The sequence below is a fragment of the Petaurus breviceps genome, unplaced genomic scaffold (assembly GCF_028583685.1).
Source record: "Petaurus breviceps papuanus isolate PSGF00001 unplaced genomic scaffold, PetGlider_PUasm1.0 90845, whole genome shotgun sequence".
Taxonomy (NCBI): Eukaryota; Metazoa; Chordata; class Mammalia; order Diprotodontia; family Petauridae; genus Petaurus; species Petaurus breviceps.
Genome location: NW_027187359.1, coordinates 24581533 through 24609459, shown reverse-complemented (window position 1 = coordinate 24609459; position 27927 = coordinate 24581533). Strand labels below are relative to the sequence as shown.

The 27927-nt window shown below is 37.7% G+C and overlaps 1 protein-coding gene across 3 annotated transcripts in view; it reads right to left on the bottom strand.

Annotated features, from left to right (window-relative positions):
* CDH13 (cadherin 13) overlaps positions 1 to 27927 on the bottom strand; it is a 1699366-nt gene that overhangs the window by 214842 nt on the left and 1456597 nt on the right. The window lies entirely within an intron of this gene.

Sequence of the window (27927 nt, the reverse complement as noted above, 5' to 3'; positions counted from 1 at the left end):
AATCCTTCTCACCCACTAGGAAAAAAGTCAGCTCTTTCAAGGGACTAAAACACTGGCAGTATTTATGCTGATTTAAATCCCAACCTAGATAGTAACTCCCGGTTCATTTTTAAGGGCTTTTCCTTTTTTCTTTTTCTTTCTTTCTTTCTTTTTTTCTTTAGAAAGATGGCTGAAATTTGGAGCCAGAAATCCAGGGTTTAAATAAGGGCTCTGTGACCTTGGGCAAATAGTCTAATTGTGCCAGCCCCCTTTTTTCCTCATCTATGAAATTAAACTGGGGGGCTGACTTCTGAGCTCCATTTCAATTCAAAATATATAATAAAAATGCTTTCATTTGAAGATTTGAAGAAGATACCTAGCTGAAGTCATTCATTCTTCAGCCCTTTTTGCTATGCTAAACCTGGCAGAGGCCTGAGGCCACACTTCCTTAATCAACAAGCATTACATTAGAAAAGCAGGCTTCTTCCAGATAGGGGCTAGTTTCTGCCTTACTCTCCATTCTTAGTGCCTAGCAGAATGGCTGGTAGACAGTAAGTAATTAATAAATACTTGTTATATGACTGGCAGCCAGGTGGCACAGTGGAAATGTGCCAGACCTAGAGTCAGGAAAAGCTTAGTTGAAAGCCAGTCTCAGACACTGTCTGTGTGACCCTGGCCAACTTACTTAACCAAGTTTGACTCAGTTTCCTCATCTGTAAAATGAGCTAGAGAAGGAAATGGAAAACTACTCCAGTATCTTTGCCAAGAAAACTACCAATGGGGTCACAAAATGTCAGGCATGACTGAAAATGACTAAATAACAAGAAACAACAATAACAAAAACTGGGCTGTTCTAATAACCTTCAATGCTTATATATTTCCATTGCACATCCATTCTTCCCCTCATCCTCAATTAGAATAATTTTCCTTATGTAGAGGGCTGGTCATATTAATCTACTAAAAAAAAAAAACTTGGTGGCTTCCTATTACTAAATGAACAGAGTTCAAACTCCATCTGGCATTGGAGGTCTGCTACAATTTGGCACAACATCACAACATCATATCCTAACTTTTCTCTTGCAATACTCCCTTTACATGTACTCTATGCTCCAATTACAGTGAACTCCTTCTGGTTGTCTTGCCCCCAAAATATACCCCACTCTCTCCCACCTCAATCCATTTCTCCTCCCTGTCCCTGGCATGTCCTCACTCCCCATCTATGCTTATTGAATAACTACCTCCCAATCCATATGCCACCTCTTCCACGAAGCCTTCCTCATCTACTGTTTAGTAATGATCAATAAGTCAATATGTATGTTTTAGGTGATTACTATGTGCCAATCACTGCATTAAACACTGGGCATACAAAGATTTTCTTTCCACCTAAATTACAGTATATATGAATGTGTTTGAGCATGTGTATATAACACACATAAATAGCTTTCATAGCTTAAAACATCATAAAGACTCTCGGAACGTGTATTCTATTTTTGTGTTTATATTCACACACATATAAAATCATATATACACACATACATATATACATGTGTATGTATACATATAGAGAGACATGCACGCACTATACATTCATATGCACCTGGGACCTCACATATATTTTTTTGCTTTTTTCTAAGACCTTTATTATGTAATAGTTATGCCTTATTTATTCCTCTGCTAGACTGTGGTTTTCAGAAATCTAGAGATCATGTCTTAAATAACTTTGCATCTCCTGTAATTGCTAACCTAAGTGCCCTGAGAACAGTAAGTACAAATAAAAAATGTCATCATTTTATTTGCTAACCCTCCAGAATCCTATTGGCCTCCTTGATACTGGATGTGCATTCAATCTTTCTATGCTATTATTTATTCTGCTCTGAAAACTGTTTTTGCTTTGCGTATTAAGGGCTGACACCTTAACCACTCATGTTGTGAACTGAAATACAAGAAGTCAAATGTTGTGACACCATCTCATCTAGCAGATAGCCCTTGCCCTTCAGCAGTCCAGTCTGGCAGACACTATGCTGGTAGCAGCACCTATGTTTTTCCTTACAAAAAAAAAATCATAAAGCCTCCTTGACAAGTCACATTTTAATAACAACAAACACAGCCCTCTGCCATCCTCAGGCTCTTTCCATAGTACTTCCTGTAATGTTAATGAGAACAGAGTTCAATAACTTTATGAGGTAATCCTACTGTTGTTCTCCCTTAGAGAAAATGCCTCTGGCCTGTGAATGGAGCTCACCTCCATGTTTCCTACCCCCTTTTGTTATCATTGACCCTTTCCCATCCTGGCTACTGGCCTCTTGCTGCCCAAAGCTTCAATGATAGCCTGAGCCCTCCTGAATGACTCACTTCCCTGAAAGGGGCTTCTTGCCTTTTATGTCTACAAAAGAAAGGAAGAAGGAAAGCAATAAAAAAGAAGAAAGGAAGGAAAGAAAGGGAAAGGAGAGGAAAAGGGACAGGGGAAGGGAAAAAAGAAAAGGAAAAGTGAAAAAAGGAAAGGGAAAAAGGAAAGGGGGAGAGGGAGGGTAAAGGTAAAGGGGAGGGGAGAGGAAGGGGGGGAAGATTTTAAGTTCATGGCGCCATCTTCCAGTGAGAGGCATGAAATAGTGATGAGGTAGAGCACCAAGTCAGATGAGATATTACAGGATGATTAGGTTGTCCCGAAAATGGACATGGGACATGTGTTTTGTATATGAAGTACTTAATTACATGTTGAGGTAGCTAAGTAGCCCAGTGTATAGAATACTGAGCCTGGAGTCAGGAAGACCAGAGTTCATATCCAGCTTCGGAGACTTTACTACCTGATTGACTCTAGACAAGTCACTAAATCTCTTTTTTGCCTCAGTTTCTTTATCTGTAAAATGGGAATAACAATAGCATCTACTTCTACCTTATTGTGAAGATCAAATTCCATAATATTTGCAAAGCCTTTTGCAAACTCTAAAGTACTATATAAATGCTAGCTATTATTTTTCATTCAATCATTTATTCAAAATGAAATAAGGAAATAACTGATCACAGAATAGCTAGATAGAATATATGGTCAAGGGCAGAGATTGCTGAGTATTTTTCACTAGTGACTCACCAATGAACAGTGTCTACATATAATGTCTTCCCTAGACAACTTCAATAACTTCCTTTTTCCATGTCCCTTCTCCTAGGTCTCCCCCCAATCCATCCTTTCACTGTTGACTGTTTAATTTGACTAAAGCATATCTGCAGTCACATCACACTTAATTTCCCTACTCAAGAATGTCCATGGCTCCCCATGATATACAGAATAATATGCTTAAACTGCTGTGCAAGTTTCACTAAAATAGAATCCCAATCCACCTTTTACAGATTCATCTTTTTTGATTCCCCTATGTATCATCCATACCACAGTCCAACTAGATTACTCATGTATCTTGAGTAACTTTTGCCTCTTATGCCCTTGCAAAAGCTCATTGCCTGAAATGCCTTCTATTTATAACTTTGCCAATGTCCTACCCATACTTCAGCTCAAATATCACTTCTTCAATCCCCCCTCATATATGTGTGTGTGTGTATGTATACGTGTATATATGTATTTGGAAAGGTCATTTGAAACCATATTCAAATACTAGATGTGATGCCTACTACCCATCTTACCATGGGCAAGTCATTAAACCTCCTTCTACCTGAGCTTCCCCATCTATGCAGGTACATGCTGTAGTGAATGGAGGCCTGGACTTAGGAGTCAAGAAGACCTGAGTTCAAATTTGAACATATCATCATGCCAACAATTGATTTACTCTTTCAGACCTTTGGTTTCTTTATCTGTAAAATGGAAATAATAGCAGCACCCACCTCACAAGATAAGGATCAAATATATGTAAAGCACTTTGCAAAACTTAAATCGCTATATAAATGCTAGCTGTATCTATCTGTCATGGGAGTAATTTGGCTTAGATAAGCTCAGAGGTTCATTCCTACTCTATGTTTATGATCTCATGATTAAGAAGACTTGTTTTCAAATCCTTCTGGTCTACCACTTACTATATTGTGACCTTGGGCAAGTTACTAGACAAACTCTCTGGGTTTTCTCATATTTTTCATTTGTAAAAGCGAGGGTGTTGGACCAAAGGATCTCAAAGTGCCCTTCCTGTAATTCACTTCAGAACCTTTCATATTGTTGTTTTTCTTCAGTCATTTCAGTCATGTCTGACTCTTTGTGATCCCATTTGGGGTTTTCTTGGTAAAGATACTAGAGTAGTTTGCCATTTCTTTCCGCAGCTCATTTTATAGAAGAGGAAACTGAAGCAAACAGGGTTAAGTGACTTGCTTAGGGTCAAACAGCTAGTAATTATCTGAGGCTTGATCTGAACTCAGGTCTTTCTGATTTCAGACTGAGAAATTAAGCCACTGTGCCACCTAGTTCAATTATTGAGTAGAGTTATCAAGTAAAGTATTACAGACAGTCTTGGTTTAGCCCCTGGGAAATACAATTTTGCAACTGCCAGATTGGAGAGCAGACCTTCCCACATGCTTGGTCCCTTAAGACAAAGCTATATAGATGGGAAGGAGAGAAGGAGGGAAAATTCAGAAATGAAGCTGAGGTTTTAAACTAGGAAGCCTGATTGTCTCCATCCAGCCTTCCTGGCTAAAGTAGATTCTAACTAATGACAGAGGCTTCATCTAGAAATGTTTGCTCCCTGAGCACTTACAAGATGTTTACTCACTTAAGCTATTGTGGTTTCTTCACAGAAGACAAAAAGAACGCTGTTTTATAGAGAAACAAAGGAAAGCAATGAAACAGTCCCTAAGCCTCAGAAACCTCATTTCAGACAGCTCTCACACTATACAAAGACATTAATTTCAGGGCCAATATCAGCTTTATGTAGTAGGGACAATGAGGTTGTAATGAATTTCTTTATTATGGAGAATTGAATAGTAAAAGGACTATAAATGGCATCTTTTCAGAGAAAGAAAAAAATCTTGGCCATTGAAAAGAAATTAACTAAAAAAAAATTCCCCTAAATTCAAGCTGAAAAAAGAATCTGGACTAATTTGACCATGGCTCTAGAAATAAAGCTGTACGTTTAACAAACAGCATTTTTAGAAGAGTTAAAAACAAATAGCACCTTCTAATGGGACTTGACTATTTCATCAATATTAACCCAAGAAAATGAAGACATGTAATCACAAAGACAATTTAAGCCTATTCCCTTTGCTCAATCAACATAAACATGGAGAACTGTGGTTAAGAAGTAATTGGGTCCCTAAACATCAATTCCCCACCATTCTGTTACAAACAGAGCACACATACATACCATACAACTTTGCTGATGGGGCAGAAAGGAAACAAATAGACAATAGATTCTTACAAATAAATGTGGACAGAAAAAAAATTCATGCATCTCCTGGATCACAAAGTCACTGACATTAATTCACTTTACTGAGGATTGCTCAACTACTAGTAGTTTGGATTTCTGAGCCATTTTCCTTGGCTTTCTTCTATTCACTCTCTCAGAAATTTCATTCCCTTATATGATTTTAACCTCTGCATAAGAAACATCCAAATATCTAGTCCTGATTCCTCTCCTGGGCTCCAATCTCACACATGTAGTTGATCAATATACATAACACCCTTTAATTCCACATTGGAAATCAAATTCAACATATCCAGAATTGTGTTCATTATCTTCCTCCTCCACCTACCTCTAATAAAAGCAATCCTCTTTCTTTTTATATTTTTAAATTGAAAAAAAATTATTTTGTTTTTAATTTATGGGACAAAACAAGCATTTCTATAACAGTATAATAAAAAGATTATTACACATGAAACTGAAACTCTATTATATACAACTTGCTATTCCTTTTAAATATAAAGTTATTATGTAAATTTATTTCCCCCCTTTTTTGACCTTCCTCCCCACCCTAGAGAAGGCTACCATTAGACACAGATATATACTGAAATAAAATTATTCTGTATATAGTTCTATTTATCAGTTCTTCCTCTGGATGTAGATAGTGTCTTATTTCATATATCCTTTGTAATCATTTTGGGTATTTATAATAATCAAAATTACTTATTTACTCAAAGTGGTTCTGAAAATTTTTTTGTTCTTTTAAAGAACAACCTTTCTTCACAGCCTCCTTATTAAAGGTACTTTTAGTCACCCAGTTACCCAGACTGGAAATGGTTTTGGTTTCTTTCTTCTTCACCCAAAACATCTAAATCATAGATAGGTCAAGTCCCATAGAATCTTCCTTTCCAATGTCATGTGGGATCTTAGAATTCTTAGGGCTAGAAGGGTACTTAGTATTTTCCTTTTCCCACTTTGTACAAATGAGAATAATTAGTGCCAGAGGGGAAAGGATTTGCCTGATCCCACAGGTAATAAGAGCACAATTGATATTCCCAATCCAGGTCCTCTGCCTCCAAATCAAGGCTCCTTTGGACTCTATTATGATGGTCCTCAGTTTAATTCTTCTTTTCTCTTCCCTCTGGTATTATTAGAATTAAGGTCCTCATCAATTCAAATTTTTCATTAATATCCTAAATGTTACCTATGCCTTCAATTGCTTTCCACACCAACCCATTTAGCACTCTACTGCCTGGTAAATCCTCCGCAAGTGGTGCTACCATCACATCTCTCCCATATTCAACAATCTTTAAGAACTCCCTGCAGGGTATAGATCAAACATTAGAACTGTCTCTCATATGGTCTCTACTGATTTTTAAGGATTCATCTACTTCCATCTACACAGGAGACCCTTTTCTGCAACCACATTCATTTTCTCTCCTGCCGCAAACGCAACTAATGCTTCCCACCTTGATGGTTTGGCTCATGCTATTATATTTTCCTATCTCTTCTCTACCTTCCCAAAGTCAAGTTAAATCAAGTAGCATTTCTTTATTAATTGGCCAATATGTATCAGGCATTGGGCTGAGTGCTGAAGAAACAAACAAAAAAGATAACAGTTTCTTCCCTTAAAGGACCTCATTGCCTAATGTGGGAGACAACCTGCAAACCCTTTGCAACCAAAATAAATAGAATGCAAATTAGTGATAATATCAAGTGGAAGGCATGGGCTTCTTGCAGAGCTTTAGCTGATACTTGAAGGATACCAGAGAAGCTGATTTATCCATCTTGCAAGGTCCTATTCAAATTCACTCCTCCATTTGCAGATTCTCTGTCCTGCTTCAGTAACTATGATAGAAGAAGCAAAGGTTGTTTCTTGCTTCTGAATTGCTCTACTCATTATTGTCTATGCCACTATTTGGATCTTACTCACATACACTTCTATCATTGCCCTTTTATTCTTGTCTTAGGCTGTACGGCTCTTCAGGTTTCTTGAGCCTGTTCTTCATGGCCTATAAGAATTAACACTTAAATTTGGGTCCTGGACCATTGGGACCCCCCTTTATGGTAAGGTTCAGTAAATTAGTGTATCCGTTCCTTCAACTTTTGCTATGGACATAAGTAACAAGATACTGTGGTATCCTTTGATCCATGGAACATCTGTCAGGCTGTCTGGAAAATGGTTTATAAAACATAAAAGACTGGTTAGGTACTCTTACTCCCTAATGCCCTTTTCTATGAATATTTTATTTTTTAAAAAATTAAAAAAGCATTGTCATGCGCACATGTGAATATTTTCATCATTGTAATGGGAAGAAGGTCTCTCAGTCCACCAAATAAGGCTGTGGCTAGCACAGGGCAAACGTGTCCTTTAGCTCAGGATACTGGCATGGGTGCAGTGCAGTGACAATCATTTCTATATCTCATCCAATTATCCTCTACCAGTCTGCACCTCAACTTGGCAGTAATCAGATACCTATCCTTGTGGACCCCTACTCAATAAATCCAATAACTCCCTAGTAACTTCATCATCAAGTTTGGTTTGGCATTTAAATACTTCCCAACTTTCCTTTCCATTTTTCTTAGATTTAATTTCTTTCTATATATTCTATAATCCAGTTACACTGCTATATTTGCTGCTCTCTATACACAACAATTCATCTCAGTTTTCTATAAATTTTCTGGATATCCCTCATATCTGGAATGCTCTCCAACTTTAACTCCCTTTGCCGGCTTCAGATTCCTCCTTTCGCAGGAGACTTTCATTAACACTCATCCCCTCCATTCAGGTTCATTTTCTCTAAGATTACAATAGATAGATAGATAGATAGATAGATAGATAGATAGATAGATAGATAGATAGATAGATAGATAGATAGATCAATGGATGGATAGATAGAGATAGATAGAAATCTAGACATATGTCAATAGTCAATAAACATATATTAAGTCTTACTATGTGCCAGGCACCGTGCTAAGCTACGAATATACATATACTTATTAATTAGTGTGCGTCAACGTTATATACATATCGTATTAACATAATCATTTGTTTCCCTATTAGAATGAGTCCCTAGAAAATAGAGACCTGATTTTGCCTTTCATTGTATCCTAAGCACAGTACAGTTCCTAGCTGACAGTAAATGCTTAATAAATGTGTGTTATCTGATTATTGACTGATAGGTGCCTTTATACCCAATCCCTACAGAGGCCGAGGCTGGAGTCTCTGAGGAACACACTGAATCTCCATGAGAGATTCATTATCTCATTGTACTGCATCTCTCACATCTCTTGGAGCACCTGTATCAATAATCAAACTATCCTCAGTGCTATATTGCTATCCCTTCCCCCTTGCCCACAGAATTTGCACCACATGCAAAAATTTCTAGTTGAGATTACCACCAAAAAGAGTTACCTATGACATTTTGCAATGCCTGGGAGTTAAGCCAAAAGGAAAAAAAAAAGTCCAGCTTTGGGGTGCTTTGATGTGCCTTTGAGATTCTGGCTGATTGTAGGTGGGAATGGTGGTATTTCACAGACACTAAGTCCTTAATGCTGTACAAGCCTCAGGCATTTCTCTTTCCACCTTCCCATCATCCCCAGGCTCAGATGGAAGCCCCCCAGATAGAGGTTTAGAAAAGTGTGCAACTATTTTCTCCGCATGTGAAGTGATAATGATCATTTATTCCTCTAACAGCACACCTTGGATTGGAAGGAATGTGCTAAATAATAACAGTGTCCCCTTGTTGGGCTTTAAATGTCATTTTATGAGATGGCACAGTCACATTTTCACTTTATCTGCCTTCATCTTACTGAGCACTCACAGAGGTTACTGCAGTCTGGGGAGCATACAAAGACTCCCATTAAAAGTTCAATGGGGCAGTGGTATGACAGAGGCCCCAAAAGGCTTCCTTTGCTGGCAACTTGCTCTTCTCTTTACTTCAAAAGGATCATCAATAAAATATCAATGGCTGGCTTAGTGGAACCATAAACAAAACTAGAATGTCATTTAATCCTGTATTATTTCACGAAAGCATTTTTTGGATGGACTATATAGCCTTTAGCTGATTTTACACAATGCCAAGGTGTGGAGGTGAGGGGTATATTAGGTGGCCTTTGAGGTGCCTTCCAGTTCTAAAAGTCTGTGATCAGGATAAAAATGGGATGTTTTTCAATAATTATCCATATATTACTCCATAGTCAAATACTTGATATGTAAATTACATTCAAATAGTTAAAAAAAAAAGAGTTTGATGGACCTCAGAGACTATCTACTCAAATCTTAACAGCAATCCTTTCTATAATAACCCCAATAATCAATACACATATACACACACAAAGTCATAAATTAGCACAGATTATATTCCAGGCATGGTATGAAAAACTGGAGATACAAGGACAAAAATGAATCAGTCTCTGCTCTCAAGTTTGCATTCTCTTATTTTCACTGGATATATGATTTCATTGATATAGAAAGGTCTCCTCAAAGAATTCCCTCTCCCAAAGCAGATAAGCACCTAATACTGCAACTCATAATTTCAAAGAGTTGTCTGGGCCACTAGAGAGGTTAAATAACTTGTCCCTGGGCTGGAGTTCAGGAGAAAGACTGTTTTTTCGTTTTTAAGATATTGAACATTAACATCACCCTAAAACTTATGGGACACTCTGTTTTGATCTGGGAGTCATCTCCTTTGACATGATAATTAACCTTATGGGAGGTGGTGAGGTTACTGAAGTGTCATTTGGTCTTTGATTATAAACCCCTTACTGAAAGGAACCTGCTACCTTCAGAGGCAGTCTATGCTATTTTGGAGCATCTCCAATTCTAAGGACTTTATTCCTTGCATTTAAATTAAAATCAGAATCATTGCAACTTTCTCCTCTTGCTTTCAAATCTTTTGCCCTATGGGGATAAGCAGAACAGTAAAACTCACTTCCAAGAGACTTCCCTTGAAATGCTTGAAAATCTCAGGTCACTTTTAGTTCAAGCACTTTGCATATTTAATGGTTTTAAGATCCTTTATAATCGTGTTCCACATTCTTTGAATGATGTCTAATTTGTCATTGTCCTTCAGGATTTAACAAAATAATCCAGATGACATATAAACTATCACCTCAAAGGTTCTGGAAATTTTAAAGGAAGCTAAGATCATTGAGATCTTGGGTGCCATGTTGTACTATTGGCTCACATTGAAACTGCAGTCCGCTAAAACTCCTAGATCATACTGACAGCAACAATTATCTATCCATACCTTATTCATCTCTTACCTATGAAGTCAATTTTTCTTCTTTCAATACAAAAGTATGGGACTTTGCATTCATTTCTTTTAAATGATCTTACTCGTTTTAGCCCACTTTGCTAACTCTCTAAATATTTTAGGACTCTAACTCTATCATTCAACATATTGATTTCCCTATAAGCCTTGTAATAACTGGAAATTTATGAGGATGGCACTTGTGTGCCCATTCATGACATTAATGGAAATGTTAAGTAACACAAAGCCAAGGATCCTTCTCTGATTCCCTCCAATAGAAACCATCCTCTCTGAGTTGAGCAAGATGTTAATGATAGCATTTGGCATTTGGTCATGCAGCAACTGCTCTTGGAATCATCTCAGTTCTTAATGATCATTGCTAAGCCTTCAGAATCCCCCTCTTTATTAATAAACTGTACATTTTTTCCTCACAGGGAAATTTTATTTTTACTTATAAATTGTAAACTCTTATAATTTGATGGATAATTTGTAAACTCTTCTCTCTTCCCTTTTTATTTATTTATTTTTCAAAATTGGTATCATATTTTTCCATCTTCTGTCCTGTAACTCCTCCCGCATTATCCAAAATCCGAGTGACCACCAATAGTGTCTGCATAGCTAGGTCCTACAGTACTTCACAGAGACTTCCCTAGGTCTACTTGAATGTCCAGTGACTGTATTGAGATGGCTTGGATAAATACTTCTCTTATACAAAAGATCTTGAAATCTGTTTATACTTCAACTAAGTGTTTCCATCTCATCTGTTCCCTTCCCCAAATCTTCCCCAGTGTCTCCCTCACACAATCCTGGAGATATGCTATGCAAACTTGGCACTGCCTAAAAATGAAGCCTTGCATAGTTAATAAAATCCTAGATTTGGAGTCAGCAAACCTGCATTGAAATGACATTTAGTGCTTGTGGGAATTTTTAGTAAGTTATTTAGCCTTCAAGGATCTCACTTTCTTCATCTATAAAATGAGGGGTTTTGACTAGAAGATCTCTAAGAGCCCTCCCAAATCTAAATGTGATCCTTCCACAATGGGAGACTGAGACTTCTGAAAAATTTTGACAAAGTTAGTTTAGTCTGCATAGATTTGCACCTTTAGATTTTTTCTTAGGTCCCTAGAAATTGTCTATAGCTATACCCCCCTGATCAGTCCCTTAAGAACACATATCTCTATCTTTTCCATGGCTCTGGGTCTCAGATGTGAAAGGACTGGGCCACCAGAGAACAACTTCAATAGTCTTCAAGAAATACCGGAACTTGTAGCTCCTTTCTATCTCATCAAGGATCTTAGAAGATAGCTCTGTCCTATGACAAAGAGCTTAGGAAGACTCTTCATTTCTCTAAACTTCATTCAAGTACCCTTAAGCCCCAGGGTTCAGTTTGTTGTTTCATTGGCATAGCTCAGTCATTCCCTTATTAAACCAAGCTTGAGGTCTTGTTTTTCCTTCAACCTCCTCATTCCCAAAGACTTTGCCGATAACTCTTATCGTTTCCCAAATCACTTTATCCTTATGTCTACCCTAGTGATTCAGGGAAAGACTACATTTAACTCCAAGCCCATGAAAACTCTTCCTCCATTGGCATGATTTCCATTCTGTAAGGAATGTTCTCAACTTTTTCTTCTGAAACTGGAGAACTAAAATCATTTGGTGTCCTAGACCAGGCAGAAATTTAGCTGTTACTTCTTACAACCTTGAAGGGGTCAGTGGAAGAAGCATTGTTCCTTAAACTCGAGAAATCCATGTAAGACTTTAAATTCTGGTGGCCTCTGACTTGACTGGCAATTAGGAATGCCTCCCCCAGTCCCTCAAGAAGAACCCTGCTGCCCACCTCCTCATCCTCAAACCTTCAGAACTCAGCCTGTCTGTCTCCACAATCTCCTTAGGACATAGAGGCCCATAACCACCTTCAAGATTGTGTTCAGGCTTTCCAGAACTGCATTCAGCTATTTCCTATAGATATGAAAAGATTATCTCAGCAGGTATCCTAAAGCAGGAATTTCAGTATAAAATATGTTTCTTATGAGTAAAAGGTCAGAAGCACTGGGGATGGAAATAAAGGCAAACGACAATCCCTGCTCTCAAGGAGCTCACAATCGAATTCATTTTATCCACTGACTGATTCTTTTGTTCATTCATACACTCACCCTGTTTATTCACTGTCAGTCATTCAATGAACATTTGTAAAGGGCATCATAAAGTGAAAATAGCCGTGGGTTTGTATGCTACTGCTCTCACCTATTACCTGTACAAAACTGAAAATGTCACCTAACCTCTCACTGCCTCTATTTCCTCATCTATAAAATGAGGGATTTGGACTAGATGATGTCTAGTGCCCCTTGCAGATCTAAACCTATAATTCCATGATTTAAAAATGGTTTAATATAGATGAAAAACTATACATTTAATATATTCCATGTAAAGTTCCATGATGGATACTAATGGAGATACATTTATTATTTATGTTTTATAATTTATTTTTATAATTTGTTTTATAGATTTTTTATATTTATATAATTTATTTTATTATATATAATATAAATATATTTATACAAAATTTGTTTTATAATTTATTACTTTTTATTTAATTTATAATTAATTATTAACTATTTATTTGTTTAATTTGTCTTTTAACTCATTCATTTATTTGTTTATTCTGAGAGTGATAGACACTATTTCATTCAGGCTAGAAGCACAGCAGTCATCTACAAGCCTGAAACTAATAGTAATGGGCACAGAATTTTTAACCAGCTCCACTTTTCTGACTTGGGTCAGTTCAGTCATCCTTAAGCAGCCTAGTGGCCCTTTACATCTTTGAGACGCTCACAATATTGGTCCTAGACTTCATGCAGACACTTAGTAGGTAGGCATTAGTATAACATCTCCCAAGCTTAAGCAACCCTCTAGCCTCAGCCTCCTCTAGTAGCAGGTATTGTAGGCCTGTATCACCAGTCCTGGTGAGACATGAAATTTAGATGAATCATGGCTCTGGACCTCAGAGAACTCACAATTTGGTAAAGAGGTAAGATGCAAATATAGTTACCCATAAAAGGTTAAAATTTATATATAAGCTTATTAAAATTAAAACTGCAGTAAGACTTTTGATAGTCCCAATAAAAATGCCTTAAAGTTTGCAAAAGACTTTAGAAATTGTTTCATTTTATCCTCACAACAACCCTGAGTGGAAGGTACTAACATTATCTCTATTTTATAGAAAAGGGAAATAAGGTAGATGGAGATTAAATGACTGGCCCAAGGTCCCACAGCTTGTAAGTAACTAAGGTTGGATTTGAATTCTTGTCCTCCCAACTCCAGGTCCAGTGCTCTATAAACTGCCTAAATACTACATGGTAAAGGACATCCCATATTACATGGTAAGTGCATAGGAAAGTTACTCACACACCTGTACTACATGAGGTCTGAGAGGAAAGATAATAAGATCTATGTGGAATTAATGAAAGTTTTTGCTTCTTGCCCTAAGTTTTGCCTAATAAAACAATCAAGCCATAACTACTGTCTTCTGAAGAAATAACTTCCCACAGGAAGGGCCAGTCTTATATCCTATATATGCCTGTGGCATCCCTGAACATGCCAGTTTCTTCCTCCACATTTTTGAGGATGGTGTGAATACTATATCACCTTCTGCCTTTGTTCACCCCTATACAAGTAACCACAACTCAAATCCATACCTGAATGCTTCTAAAGTCTGGTACAGGAGTGACAGTGGTTATTTCTTTGGCACCAGAGATACTCTAGAGACACTTACCCTGTGGGGCCGAAGAGAAGTGAGATGACTATGAATCCAAGACTGAAGGAATGTCTTTAGCCCCAATGAGTAGGCCTGTCCTTCACTCTACACTCAGACTGAGAGCCCCTTAACTGTAAGAAAGACGCAGAAACTAATCATAGAAAGAGCTCATCCCATGGAAGTCTTGGTTTGGGTTTAAATGCTTCTTAACTTGATAAAGGGAAATTATGGACTATGGTAATTACCTATACTTGAAGAGCACAGTACAAAACAAAGAAGGCCGAGTCATAGACTCTGGGTTTAAATCCTAGTTCTGCCTGTGTAAATTTAAAGAGGTCACTGAATCTCTGTGGACCTCATTTGCTCATCCATAAAAAGAGTAATTTCTAATAGGTGACCTACAATGTCCCTTTCCAGTTCTAGGTCTATAAGGCTATGAGTATGGCACTTTCCTACTTATTGGAAAAGATGATGAAGACAAACCAATATGCTGACCCTGTACTACTTACAGAGCAGCCAGGCAAGAACTCCTAAAGCTTAAGGAACATATTGGGATACATGGGAAAGGCATCTAGAAAATTGAAGAAATACTTAGAGAAAAATTTAAAAGCACCACCTAGGCTCAAACTACTCTTCAAAACCTACCTCACAAAATAAAAAAGATTCAAGGTTCTTTGGGCATCTAAATAATTTTTATTTTATTTTATTTTTTTTTACTTTTAGAAGTTAGGTCATACATCACTGTTTTATGAAAAGTCAGAAAAATAATATTAATGCTACATGAAGTAAAGCAGTACTACTTCTATATTTCATTCACAACAATAATATTCCAAGCCTAAAATGAGAATGTCATTATTCACATGCTTGTAAGTATTGCCTACATTTCTAGTTGTTGTGTAGAAAACTTAATGAGTTTGTATTATCTGCCTCATTGGTCATAGTACTCAGTAATAAAGTGATCGGAAAACTTACAACTTTTCTACATTTAAACTTCAAATAAATCAAAGCACATTTTTGGCCTTCAATTCTAAATTCTTCCAAAGTAAAAAGTTCTTGACTGTCACAGTTCACAGAGTAATTAAATTTCATATTTGAAAAGCATCTCAGAGAGAACCTTGCCCAATGTCTAAGAAGTCATGCTGATTCTGCCCTTACAACATTCGCATCCCATCTTCCTTTTCTCCATTCACATGGTAATCAGCCCACCTTTAGTTGTTAACACTTCTAATCTCCTAACCTATCCTCTTGCCTCAAATCTTTCCACTTTCCACAACAGCTTACCAAAGTGATATTACTAAAGCATAGCTCTGACCACAGTATTCCCCTGCTCAAAAAGTTCCAGAGACTCCCAACTGCCTCTTCAAGAGGATACAAAATTCTCTATTTGACATTTAAAGCCCTTCATAATCTCACCCCTACCCATTTCCCACTCTTATTGCACATTACTCACTTTAATACATCCTATGTTCCAGACAAATTGGCCTACCTATTCCTCTCCCATAAAAATCTGCCTCCATTCTCTGGGCCTTTACACAGTCTGTCTCCCATTCCTGGAAGGCTCCCTCTCCACCACTAGATCTTAGAATGCTTAGCTCCCTACATGCCTCAGTTCAAGTGCCTTCTTCTACATGAGGCCTATTTTGATCTACTCCAGTTCTTGGCATTCTCCTACACCCAAAATTACTTTTTACTTACTTTGTCCATAATATAGCAGTTAAAGATTTATGTTTACATAGTTTGTCCATTATATAATATGTATGTGTAGCATATCTCTAAGTATAGATAGATGATTTATAGAAAGAAAGAAGGAAAGAGAAAGAAAAAGATAGAAAGATAAATAGGTAGAGTGACAGATAGACAGATGGACAGACAGACAAATGGACTTGTAGACGGACAGACAGAGATACTGCTTGAGAGCAGGGAAGAAGTATTTTAATTTTATCTTTTTATCCTCAATGCCTGGGAAAGTATGTGATACATATTTATAAATACTTATTAAGTCTTTGCTAAATGAATGAATAAACAGGAATTCCCTCTACAAAATCCCATATGAATGATCAGTTAATCTCTATTTGAACAGCCCAGAAAGCGGGAACCCATTCTGTCTTGAGGTTGCTTGTTCTGCTTTGAGAATATATTTAATCTGAGACCACTGCTACAGACAGCACTGGATACTGAGCATTTGTGTTATTGACATCCATTGGCTCTGAAGGGTCAGAATCAGGAAACTAAGGCATATGCAGCCAGAGGGTTGGCATTGCCTAGGTAAGAAATATGTTGTAATTGAAAGATTATTTTTAAAAATATCCCTCATCTAACAACCCCCCCGCCTGCCACCACCAACAAAAAGAAAAACTAACTCTAACGCCATGTAAAAGCTGTCGATTCAGCTGCCTCTGTGTGTTCAACATTTTCCCTGCCCTTCACCTTCTCTCTATCTATGAAAGCTACTGAAGCCACATTTTTTTTTCTTTCTTGCTGTTGCCATGCAGGTAGGGGATTCAGGATGTTTGCTATGGTAACAAAACAAGAGAGAAAAATCCAGATGTAACAAATTACGTTAGAATTTGCATTGGGAATTGCTTCCAAATATTTTTATATTTGGTAATTTTTAAATGAGAGACAATATAATGCTGATAATGTTTGAAGAACGAGTCTAATATTAGAAAAAAAACAAGAGGTTCCAGAATTTGGCCAAGGATGAGGCTCCCCATTCAGGAGTAAGCTTTGCACTTTTGTTATTCTCAATGCAGGTCTCTCAGGTTTGGGTCAGAGTCAAACCACAGTAAAACTAACAAAGAGAGTCCTCCTGAAATTCACACTTCAAGAGAAAATTTGTCACCTCCTTCAAGCAGTTTGCTTGAGGTATGTGATCCCCATAGGATCACAGGTTTAGAGCTAGAAGGGACAATGGTGATAATAGGTAATATTTATATAGTGCTTTTTAACATTTGAAAAATGCATCACAGATATCATCTCATTTGATTTTGACAACACTGTAAGGAAGGTGGTATTCTTTTCTCAATTTTGCAAAGGAGAACACTGAGGCTGAAGCATGTTATATGCAGAAGAAATTGCAGTCTTCTGTATTTTAAGCACAACTCTGCTAGAAATAATTTTATTAATTATGATTAAACTAATTCAATCATCTGCTTAGAGAGAAGTTGGTCCAAAAAGAGTTTCCTCAAACCTTTGAAAAATTACTCAAACACGTCATTTTATAATTATAATTTGTAATATTATTAAACAACAAATAAAATTCCACAAGTAAGATTAAACAAGGTTTCAGAGTTTAGGTAACAATTTCCAAACAATAGTGATTCAAATGTTAGTGTATCAAAAAAATCATTTTCTTAAAAATGATTTAATCTTTCTTTGACCATTCCCTTTAAAGATCCTCCTTTTCAGTGCTTCAAAGGCAAACTCAAACATGACTGGCACTAAATGAAATAATGAAGGACTTTCTTTTTCATAGTCTGAGCATTAACCTAAGTAATAGAGGTAATAAGTCCTTCTTGGACTTACCTGGATCAAGGGGCTAAGTGAGGTAGCTTAGAAATTGGTTAGATAGTCAATCCCTCTGCATGGCCAGTTACCTTTGCTTCATTCCATGGCCCCAGATCTCTTTCCTCAGCCCCTCAGACAACCCATAAGCAAAGGTATGTCACTAGTTAACAAGAGTAAGGCTAGATGGGAGAGGGGGGAACCTTTTTGCTGGATACATGATCTGCTAATACCATGTCTCCTTCATAAAGACATGGCAAAAACATTGTTCTCTAAGCAGGACCTCTGGATTTGGGGGGGGAATGGAGGAGGGGGGTATGGAACACTTTCTCCTTCTGTTCCTGAAGAGAAATAAGAATAACATGGGTAATTTTTTAACAGAATATTTTTTTAAAATATTCATGTTATTGATGAGAATAATCAGTTATGGAAGAAAGGAAGGAGGGAAGGAAGAGAGGGAGGAGGGGAGGGAGGGAGGGAGGAAAGAAGGAAACTCATAACATAACTTAACTGAAAGCACCATGTTCTCCAATTAAACCTGTGGCTTTTTGTTGTTATTCATTTGCTGTTCAGCAATTATTCCTCAGGTGTTCTTCCTTTCATCAAGGAGACTAGCTGATGCTACAGGTAATCAATTCAAAGCTCCCACCTACTGTCAAAATTAGTACTGGGTTTGCTCTCCACAGGAAACATGAGAGAGGAGTTTAAGAAAAAGGGGTATCTTGCAAACAGAATGGCCCAGACGTGGCTAAGTCTCTGGAATCACTAACTCAGAGATAAGGAAGGGAAATTTTTCAAGGATTTATTATGTTGAGAAGCCCTATGAATGAATTTTGAATGTAGGCTCATCAGGTTTAAGGCTGCCAAGAAAGTGACATTCAGGATCTAGGAAGAATGATGGGGATTTGGCCTGGCTTGTTCCTCCTAGGAGATAAGGTGGATTTTCCCATGACTCTCTAGTTCATCTTTACAATGAATTAATATTTTTAAAGGCCAAACTTGTGGCTTCATTTTTCATTTTGACAGCTCTGGAGATGCAGATAGATTTTACATTGGATAGTCTTTTTTTTTTTTCCTTCTTCCCCTTTTGTTTTGGATTCAGTTTCATTTTATTCCATTCCTACAGCACCTGCTTGCAATCCAATAAAATGCTATTTTTTTTAAAGGCTGTATCAAGAGAAGAGGGTTTTATTACAATGGGAAGCTTTGCTAAGAGGCCAGTCAATGAGCATGCTGGCAGAAGGAGCTGCCTTCATACACATGCAGTATTTGCATGGTCATTATTTATTTATTTCATAGTAGACAGTTTCTGTCTCAAACAAACCCCTGAAATTGGCTGCTGTTTTGGCTGCAGCTGGAACCAACAGAGTTTTCATACTGAACGACTCTTTCAGGACATTTTCTCCCCCAACTAAAGAAGAGACATTTCCAGGAAAACTCCAACAGGCCTTTTACATTTAGACATATTTTTGCAGTTAAAAGGGAAACTTCAAACTTCCAGCTTTTATGGGAGTGGACTAAGGGGATCCTGAAGCAGAAGGATCTGCTGTATGAACAAAGTATTGGAGAGGAATGAGACACTGACTGAAGAAAGTAGACACAACTCATGCAGGCCAAATGAGTGACATGTCTTTATCTTTGGGAAGTTATCTACTCTTTTATAAGACTTTTATAAGTGAAGGCAGTAAATAAGCCTGTGGTTGTTTGGCTGAGACCCTCAATATAGTGGAGAAATTACAGATGGAGAACTGTGTGGTAGAGTAGAAAGGATACTGGTTCCAGAACCAGAAGACCTGGGTTCAAATCCCACCTCTAAACTATGTGACACCACACAAATCATTTAAACTTACTGTGGTCCTGTTTCCTCATTTGAGAAATGGGGGAGGGGTTAACAATCCCCTGAGATGCCTTCTGGCTTTAGTTCTATGATGCAATGATCTACCTGGGCCTCAGTTTCTTCATGTGTAAAAACCAGGGAGTTGGACTAAATAGCCTCTGAAGTCTCTTCTGCTAGGTGATATAGTGGATAGAGCACCAGGTCTGGAGTCAGGAAGAATAGAGTTCAAATTTGACTTCAGACATATTTCCTTACCTGCTATGTGATTCTGGACAAATCACTTGACCTCTTGTCTGCCTGAATTTCTTTAACTTTAAGTGAAAAATAATAGCACTTACCTCCCAGGGTTGTTATTGAGGATCAAGTGGAATAATATTTATTAATCACTTAGCAGGATGCCTAGATTTAGTAAGTAGGTACATAATAAATATTTCCTTCTTTCCTTCCTTCCATTTCCTGTCTTTCTTGTTTCTTTCCTATGACCTACCTGGGATTCAATTCTCTCTTCTGCAAAAACCAGGAATATACTAGATGCCCTTAGTTACGTACTTTCTTTCATCTTTATATTTACGATCCTAAGGTGTATGGCACAGAAAAAAGGAAACATTCCAAGATAAAAAGAAAAGCCAGGAAGAGATAAGTTGAGTGCTTAGTGTCACCTTCACCAGCTATAAATCCACTGCATTTCCCAAAAAATCCTCCTCTTCCTCCTTTTCCTTCTCTTGGGAGTCCTCATCTGAACAGTGAAGGGAGGATGACATCAAAAGTCTTAAAAGACAAGGAGCTTTAGTCACAGTGAGTAAAGAGGAAAACAAAAGAGAAAAGCTGCATTTTTAGAAGCACATTTCTTTTTGAGTCCCTGTTGACAACAAATGTTTGAGAACAACCCAAATCCCTAAGCAGGAGATGAATTAGCAAAGGAAAATGCAATATTAAGGGGGAAAACTTCATTAGGAGCTATGGAAACTCTAGTTGTAAACACTATTGAAGATCAGGGTATAAACATGTTACTGAAAAAAAGATCAAGATCTGTTATGAAACAAAGAAACCAGCTCATGAATCCCACAGTTTGCAGGCTGATTATGCTCTGCATGCCTGTAAGAATCTCCCTGCTCCTGGAAAGATCAGAACGCAGAAGTTAAGGGGAAACTGGGAGACATAGAAATTGTTTTCTTAATTTTAAAAATTCAAAAAGCAGACATGATGGTGCTTGTGATCCTCTAAGTTGATAATATCCTCTCCCTAGAATGCTTTGTACATATTTTGTTTTTAATTTTATTTATTTCTGCTGTTTCTCTTTGACAAAACATAAGTTCCTTAAGGTAAGACTTTGCTTCTTTCTTGTCTTTGTATCTCCAGTGCCTAACAGCACCTGATGGTATTAGATAATTTATTTAAGTGCTTGTTGGGTCAAAATTAATTGAGTTGGTGAAGGCCAAATAACATAGAGAATTTGAAAACCCAGATACAACTGCTGGCATTGTTTGGATTATTTTTTTTTTTCTTACTGAGTTCTTTCTTTTTTACCCTCCTCAAAGAACTTTCCTACCAAATGTGTTTTCCAGAATCCCTAAATATAAGTGAGCTGACAGGCTCTTTAAGCTAACAAGCACATGAAGAGAAAGGCCCACTACAACATTCCTGACAAATACTAGTCCAGTCTCCACTTGTAGATTAGCAATAAATGGGAATCCAAGGCAATCCATTCCATTTTGGGATAATACTTTTTTTTCCCTTATAGAAGCCAGCTTGAATCAACTCTTGAGAGATGATTGGTGAAATGTTTTTCTGAGCATTTAAACCTTGGAAAAAGGCAAATGCTACAAATTAAGTCTTGGTTTATTTTTCTTGATTCTAGACTGGAGAAAGTGGAGAAAATGTTAATAATGTTTATTAAACTTAAAGTATGTCTCATGCCAATTTTTTTTGGATAGCCAGTTGTTAAACATTTAAGAGCATACTCTTACATGAATGCCAACTTGCCTCTCTTAAACTTCTACCCGCTGCCCTGTTCCTTAAGGTAGGCCTTCAAATACTTGAAGACAGCTATTATTCCCCACCCAATCTTCTCTTCTCCACTTAAACATTGCTGTTTCCTTCAACCTACAGGGCACAATCTGCAGCCCTCTCAGCACCCTAGACGTCCTTCTCTGAATGCTTCTCAGTTTATTAATGTCCCTCCTAAATTATAGTGTCCGGAACTGAACACAATTTTAATCACTACCTTAGTAATTCAATTCTTCCTCATTCTATCAATCATTAGTAATAGACAGTGTTAACTGGAGCCTGTAAATGCAGGAGTGAATGTTGAACGATGTGGGTTCCTGTATGTTACTACCCTGTGCTTGACAGTATGGCTGAGTATATGCTTATAAATATGAAGGGTATAGAAACAATCAAGTTTACTTCATTTTGTTTCGTATCCTCAGCTGTTGGCCTTGCCTGCAGAGGGTTTCTTTACATTGCATGAAGGTGACTCATTCCACAGCCACAAGAATGAAGGGTTGGGGCACAGCAACTCCTAAGGATGGCCCACAGAGTGGTAGGTCTCCTGCCACAGGGGACTCATAACTTTTTCAATGTATTCAGTTGCCCATATGGGAACTAGTAAGACTGTAAGGATAGCTCATTGGTCATTATTACCATTTGGAAAACAAGTGAGGCATCTAACAGTTATAGATTTGGAGTGAGAAAATAGAGCTTCAAATCATAGCCTTGATATTAATAAACTGCATATCTGAGGCAAGTCATTTAATTTCTCTGACCCTTACTATCCACATATGTAAAATGTGAATATTTGCCTTATCTGCCTCACAAGCTTGTTCACTCTGTGTACCAAAAAACATTTGTATACTTTAAAATGCTATATAAATATAAACTACATGTTTCATTCTATGACTGGGATCTCATGAATGAAAGCAGTCCTACCAGTTTAAATAAAATGTTATCAATGTTATTTCTCAGTGAATTAGGCAGAAGTCTCTTCACTGTCCCTGGAAGTGTCATATCCCTTGGTGTATACTTTTGTACTGAAGTCAGTTAATATACAGGACAACTATGTGGCCCAGTGGATAGAGCTCCAAGCCTAGAGTCAGCAAGAACTGAATTCAACCTGGTCTCAGATACTCATTAGATGTGTAACCCTGGCCAAATCACTTAACCCTGTTTGCTTCATTTTTCTCATCTGCAAAGTGAACTGGAAAAGGAAATGCAAACCACTCCAGTATCTCCACCAAGAAAATCACAAAAACTGAGTCATAAAGAGTCAGATACGTCTGAACAAAAGTTGTGATATGTCATGGTTATGTGGACATTTCTTAACCACAACTGACATCCTATAAATATCAAAAGAGCATTGGATTTGGAGTCAAAGGACTTGTGTTCAAATTAGATGACCAAAACTTAAAAAATGGAAGAACTTCAGATCCAATCTAGTTCATATCCTTTATTTTAAAATGAGGAACAGGAAGGTAAAGTTCCAAGCTCATAAAGGTAATAAATATCTGATTCATGACTTGAACACAGGTCTTAGGTTTCTAGAACCATTTTATACCAGATTCCAATCCTGCCACTCTCTCCCTGTGTAGTCTTAGATAAATCACTTCACCTCTCCTGGCAAGTTTCCTCATTTGTAAAATGAGGTGGCTATATATACCCTAATCTCTAGGGTCTTTGTCAGTTATTATTCAAAAGTTCTATGAATATCTCCAACAACTAACCCTGGGAACTAAAGAGCAAAAAAAAATCTGCTTTGTTTTTATTTTCAATTTTTCTTTTTGGCTAAACAAACTATTTCAGAATTATGGGCATTTCTGCCCCTACTTCAATGTAGGAGTGTCAACAATGTCCTTTTTTTTAAAAAGGGGGGAGCAGAAAATATTAGTATAAAAAGTAAAAAATAAAACCTAAAAATTCATTCACCCAGAAATTACAAAAAAGTTGAAAGGAATGGTAATTTATCCAGGAAGGTAAAAATACTTTTGAAGATTATGAAATTTACATTTGGAAATTCCTCTTCCACTATGTTAACCAGTACCTTGGTGCTCAAAAGAGTTCATTTAGATAACTTGCTTTCAATTATTTTCTGAGACTCATTTCATAGGATTGCTGCTGGATTAGGGCCTATATTAAACGGGAAGAATGTGATCATGCCCTTTGGCAACATGAATATGAAATTATTATACAGTTAATTAAGTTGCAATTCTTCTTTCTCTCACTCATTAATTCATCTGCCCATTCTGTATCAGACTTTTATCCCAAACTCCATTACACGTGGTTCTATACCATGGGAGCTAGATCTTATAAGAAACTTAAGAATCAAATCATGCCCAGATAGAACCATAATTTGTGGGATTTGAATCTGAAATATACCTTAGAGGTCATTAAATCCTATTCTGTTATTTCACAAATAGAGAAACTGATTCCAGAGAGGATAGATGATTTGTTCAAGGTCACCTGGTAAGTGACACAACTGAAATTTCAACAGAGTTTCTATGATTTCAAGGTCAACATTCTTTCCCCTACATTACAGATCTCCCCCTGAAGTTATGAAGGGATGCCAAGGAGCTGGTGTAGCCTTTGACTTTTCACGTAGGCTATGCTAACTTTGTTATAATAGAAACAATGACCTCAAGAAGGTTCTAACATGTAAGAATCCTTTTGGGATCCATTTTCTTATTTGAGTTTTACCACAACCCTGATGATGATGAAGATTGGGGGATATCACCTAATCTTAAGGGCAGTGGGATTGATTATTGAACTTGGATTCAGGAAGAACTGTGGCACTTGTTAGCTAGGTGACTATGGACAATATCTATTTTTCCTTCCTTCCTTCCTTCCTTCCTTCCTTCCTTCCTTCCTTCCTTCTTTCCTTAATTCCTTCCTTCCTTTCTTCCTTCCTTCTTTCCTTCACTTCTATCAGGCTTTGTTTCCTCACCTCCTTAAAATGGTAGTAATCGTACCTTTAGAAGCTACTTTATAAGGTTATTTTGAAGATCAAATGAGAGGATGCCTCTAAAACACTTTACAATCCTTAAAGTTCCATAGAAATATTATCTTTTTTTTTCATTAAAGATCCATGTGGGAACTGGGACTCACAGAGATTAATGACTATCCAAGTCATACAAATAAGAGAATAAATGGTAGACCTGGGATTAGAAGCCACATCTTTCTGACTCAAGCTCTCTCCATTGCTACCTACTACCTTAGAATTAGGTGTTCAACTAGGAGTCAGTGGATAAACAGATTAAGTGAGCAGCCCTTTTAATAAAAAAAGTAAGATTTCCTGGTACCTTCTAACAATTAGACCTCCAGGAAAAGGCCAATCTGAACTTGACCCTCACAGACACAGCCTGAGGCAGTAAAGGAAGGTGAAATGGCAGCAAAATCACTACCATATTAATGTACCCTACACTGCCAGAACTGAGAAGACCCTGAACACATAGAATGTCCTCAGAGTTGGAAGGAGCTTTAGAATGGAGAACACAGAATGCCAGAGATAGAAGAGTCCAGGGAGAGTGAGTCCTCTGCGATGAAGCAAGACTGAATCAAAGGGCCAGAGAGATACAGCGTAGTAAGTTGGTGTCCTAAAGTGGAGGTCAAACAGGAAAGAATGGCCAAAAGGCCATAGACCTCAGAATAAATCTTTTCCTATTGTAGTTGATTCCATACAGTTCTACCACTTTATTGTACAATTATTACAACAACAGCAACAGCATTATCTACACAGTACTTTTCAGTGGTGTTCCATTATGACAAAGTTAACATAGTATATGTCCTCTGATTCGCACTAAGTTGCAAAACGCTTTATAAATATTGTTTCTGTTTATTCTCATCACAATTCAGTGAAGGAAGTGCCATTATTATCTCCATTTAACAGATAAGAAATCTTAGGTAGATCCAGAATAAGTGACTTTCCTGAGGGCAAACAGTTAGTAAGTGTCTGCAGGCAGATTTAAACCCAGGTCTTCCTGACTCTAGGTACAATGCTTTATCCACTACATGTCTAGGCATCAATCATTTCCATAAGGTAGGTATTGTTGTGATCCCATGTTATAGATGAGGAATTTGAGGCAAAGGTTAAGTCATGTTCGTGTCTAAGGTTATACACAAGTAAGTTTCTGAGGCAGTATTCAAACTTAGGTCTTCCTGAAATCAATCCACTACACAACTAGTTGCCTGAATATGAAGAAAATGAGGACCAGGAAGACTGAGTGATTTTCATAAGGTCCCATACATAGTAAATAACCAGATCAGGGATTTGAATCCAGGTCCAATACCCAGTGTTCTTTCCCCTATATGATGCTACAGTTGGATAGCTACACTATAGTTGGTGAAGGAGAGATATGGAAGAAAAGCAACAGGGAGGGGTAGAGGTAGACAAAAAGCATCAGATGAGGAAGGACTTCAAAGGAAGAGATGGGTAGAAAAGAGAGAGGCAATAGGAAGTAGGGAGGAAAAAAAAGCAAGCAACTGAGGCAAGAGGAAAATAAGGCCAGGGAAAGACTGCTAAAAGCATTTACACTGTGGCCTAAGAGTAAGCGACAGAAGGAAAGAGGAGATGGAGAACAACCATTTTTTTAAAAAGGTGTAACCCTGCAAAATTCAGCATTGAAACCCAATCCTCTGGCTCCTTTAAATGACCATGATTTGTTTTCTCAGCACAAAGCAGGTAGAGTAGGATGGGGGTCACAGCAGGAGGGTGCAGCCCAGCAGCACAGTTCGCAATTGTTGTCAAGCCCATGTTCCAGAATGATGGATGAACCAGCTTCAGACCTGACCATTACTTAATCATTATAGCATGCGCTGTTTTAAACAAAGAAGCATAAAAATTGAGTTTTGTAATATAGTGCCAGATGAGTAACCTGCAAGTTCCTGGAGAGGGGTTGGGGAAGAGAAGGTTGAGATTAATGTTCAATACCCTCTGTATGTCCGAGACCCAGCACAGAGCTCTAAAGAAAATCAGTTCTCAATGAATGTTCTATGATTGTGAGAGTAAATCATGCCTCTGAACAGCCTCCAACAAAATGAAACCATCCCCACAACCCAAACATAGCCTGAAGCATCCCCCTGTCCAGCCAAATTCAGTCTTGCTCTCCTTCACATTCACATTTCAATTCTCATCTCTATGCCTTTGTACTCATTGTCCCTCATGGCCAGAAGGCACTCCCACCTCCCCACTGCCTCTTGAAATTCTTAGTTTCCTTCAAAATTTAGCTCAAGCTTTACCTTTTGCTTGAGGCCTTTACTGATCCCCAATCGCTACTGATGCCTTACTAAAATTACCTTGTATATACTTTTCTCTGTACACACTGATTTCCCCAATTACATAAAGCTCTTTGAGGAAATGGAGCTGGTTCATTTTTCTCCTGAATGCCCAGCATAGTGCCCTCCAAACTTTCCAATCTTCTTACACATCACTCCTCACCACTTACTCTTTGATACACTGGCCTTGCTATTGCTTCATAAACAAAAAAACATCATATCTAGACTCCAGGCATTTTCTCTGGCCATCCCCCATATCTGGAATGGTCTTCCTTCTTATCTCTGTCTCCTGTTTGCCTGGCTTCCTTTAAATTGCAACTAAAATCCCATCTCCTACAGGAAGCCTTTCTCAACCCCTCTTAATTCTAGGATATACCCACTGTTAATTATTATTGATATATCATGTATAGCGTGTATTTGTATATATTCTTTTGCTGTTTCTCCCAGTAGATTGCAAGCTCCTTGAGGGCAGGAACTATCTTTTACCTCTTTTTGTATTTTTAGCACTTAGCACAGTGCCTGGTGCATAATAGACACTTAATAAGTATTTAGTGATGGATTGGCATAAAGTTGTTTTAGTTGTTGCTCAGTCATGCCTGACTCTTTGTGACCCCATATGAGGTTTACTTGACAAAGAAACTTCCTCAGCTCATTTTGCAGATGAGGAAACTGAGACAAACAGGGTTAATTGATTTGCTCAGGGTCACACAGCTAGTAAATATCTGAAGCCAAATTTGAACTTAGGTCTTACTGACTCCAGCCCCAGTGTTCTATTCACTATGCTACCTATCTGTTTGTTCCCTGGCACATAGTGCAGACTGAATAAATTCTTGTTGATTGATTAATTGAAGCAAAATCTCATCCATACATGGCCATATTTGATATCCTTCATCCTGCCTCCTCATTTTCCTTCCTTCCTTCCTTCCTTCCTTCCTTCCTTCCTTCCTTCCTTCCTTCCTTCCTTCCTTCCTTCCTTCCTTCCTTCCTTCCTTCCTCTCTCTCTTT